This window comes from Pteropus medius, unplaced genomic scaffold, assembly GCF_902729225.1.
Source record: "Pteropus medius unplaced genomic scaffold, Ma_sr-lr_union100, whole genome shotgun sequence".
Lineage (NCBI taxonomy): Eukaryota > Metazoa > Chordata > Mammalia > Chiroptera > Pteropodidae > Pteropus > Pteropus medius.
In genome coordinates this window covers 3,707,215-3,709,725 of record NW_024340698.1, presented here as the reverse complement: position 1 = coordinate 3,709,725, position 2,511 = coordinate 3,707,215, and the positions used below count along the sequence as shown (strand labels likewise).

At 34.8% G+C, this 2,511-nt stretch overlaps 1 non-coding gene across 1 annotated transcript; it reads right to left on the bottom strand.

Annotated features, from left to right (window-relative positions):
- Positions 1 to 2,026: 2,026 nt before the first annotated feature.
- LOC120613251 (small nucleolar RNA SNORA33) lies at positions 2,027 to 2,156 on the bottom strand. Its single transcript, XR_005655637.1, has one exon. It is a non-coding gene; the product is annotated as a small nucleolar RNA SNORA33 (small nucleolar RNA).
- Positions 2,157 to 2,511: the final 355 nt, after the last annotated feature.

The following is a 2,511-nucleotide window of genomic DNA, read 5'->3' as shown; positions in this document are numbered from 1 at the left end:
AAATTAACCAAGTATTGGCTGAAGGAGTTCAAGGCCACCATATGTCAAGTAAGAAAAGAAATGACCATTCCTTTTTTATATTTCTTTTGGTTCTTGAGTTGGCTATTTTATTAATTTAAACACATAGTAAGCATTTTGTTTGTTCAGTCTACAAATATTTATTGAGGAACTATTATGTGGCAGATACTTTGCTCAGTGCAGGTATAAAGTTATGAACAAAATACACATGGTCCCTGTACTCATCAATTAATAGTCTGTCTAGTAGGATAGGCAAATATTAAGCAAACTAATCTATAAATATAGAAATGAATATATAGATACAAATTGAGATAAGTGCTCTAAAGGAAAATAATTGTGTGCAATAAGGGAAAATAACAAGGATAATCACAGTTGATTGTGTGTTAGAGAAGGCTTCTCAGAGAAAGTGACTCATTTCATTTAAAACTCCAAATAACTGTAAGTGAAAGGTGTTATTATTATCCCTATTTTACAAACAAGAAAATGAGTAAGGAAAGTGCCAGCGGATTACTCATCTAATAATTGGAAGAAACAGAATCACACCAGGTCTGTGTGAAACTACACCCCATGCTCTTAACTACTAGCCTACACTGACCATCAGGTTGAGGAGCAGGTGTCTATAAGTTTCCCTGAGCCGTTTGATTAGGTCTACATGTGTTCTAAGCAACAGCACTGTCCGTGCCACCAAACAACCAGCACTGCTTTACGTCTGACAGTGAGCAGGGAACATGGTGTCATCTAAAATAACAAAGAGATAACAAGACCTAACAACAAAACAGTGGTCATAGATTCACAGTAGGATGCATTGTAACAGCATATGATTGGTGTGAAATAGTCACTCCGTATTTTGGGTTTAACTGTTTCTTTTTTCCTACATAAATCTGTTTTCAAATTGAAGTTCAACCATAATTGTATAGTTATGGAGCTCTCTCCGCCTTTTCCAGAAAATTGGTTAAGTATGACATCAGGCTAGGCAACTTAGAGAATTGTTCATGTTAATAAGGAACTTTGTTGTATGTAGATCAAGTATTTGATCCAAATGGTAAGGAGAACGACAAAGTGAAATCAAATGACAAAGAAAATATTAATAGAAAGACAATAGTGAAAAATGAATAAACTAATATAAAAATCATAGAAAATATTAACAAAAGCAAAAGCTGGTTTTTTTTGTTTGTTTTTTTTGTTTTTTGGGGTTTTTTTTTGCAGAGGATAAAAAAGACAAACAGTTAGCAAAAGCTACTTTCTGGTCCAGGAGACCTTTCTTTATATTCTTCATTGTCAAATGTGCTTATTTCATTTCTCCCACCACAAGAAAAAGGTAGCAACACTGTTATTTTCCACAATGCCATGACTTTTCTGTTTGCATTGAAATAATATATATCTTTTTTGCCTCTGGACCATAGTACAATTTATATAGAGCTGGTTACATCATTATGCTGGACCCTGATCCTGTGGCTGAGAACCTATCTCAGCCAGGTGGAATGGTAGGCCACATGTGAACTGAGACTCCATAATCCCCTCTGAATTCACTTACAAAATACCATTTCAAAGATAAAATTATTAAGAATTTCTAGATTGTGACCACAGAGCTTTGACCCCCACATGTGGGGCTCTTCTGATTACAGGGCCCTGTATAACTGAACTGATAATATGCTCATGAAGTCAGCCATGGTGGATCAAATGATTTTTCATTATATTGGCACTTTTGCCAAATAAGCTCTTATAATTTTAAAAGGCAGACATACCAAGTTAATTCCGCCAGATTGTACATTCTCGAGACTATACTAGTAGAATAATTCTTCTAACTAAAGGTTACTTGTTTCACTTTTAAAAAAGAAAACTGTAAGGCAATCAAACCAATCAACTAATATTTGAGCTCCCACTGTGTCATGGTGGAAATCAACAAAGGTAGAGACAAGTTTCTTTTCCTCCAAGAACTCGCAATCTAGTTAGAGAAACAGAAACAAAGGATAATCAATAAATGTATCTAACTTACTCTTTTTTTTCTTCTTGTAGCCATTTTCAGGGACCTTAATGACATCAATGTCTTTAAGACTCGTAACATGGCTTTACTATTGCCAGCTTTCTCTATATTTCTGCAGAAACACATTCAATTAAGCAGATTCATTGGCCAGCTTAACGTGCTCTTCTTAATAGCTACATAATTTCCCATAACATGCAACTATTTATTCAAATATTCCCCCTATTGATGGACAATCATGTTGTTTCCAGTTATATTAGTTAGCTTTAAAAAACACCATATCAGTTAGCTTTTGCCATATAACTAACCACTCTCAAATTTAGTGGCTTAAACAGCAATTATTTATTAATTCACATGATTCTATGGATTGGCTGGGAAGTGTTTCTCATCTTGGTCAAGTCATCGCATCACTCTTGATTCTATGATAGCCTAGAAAATTAACAGAAGCTTTGATGTCCAGGATGACCTCAATTATAGCACTGACAGTTGGCAAGCTATTGGCCATAGTGACA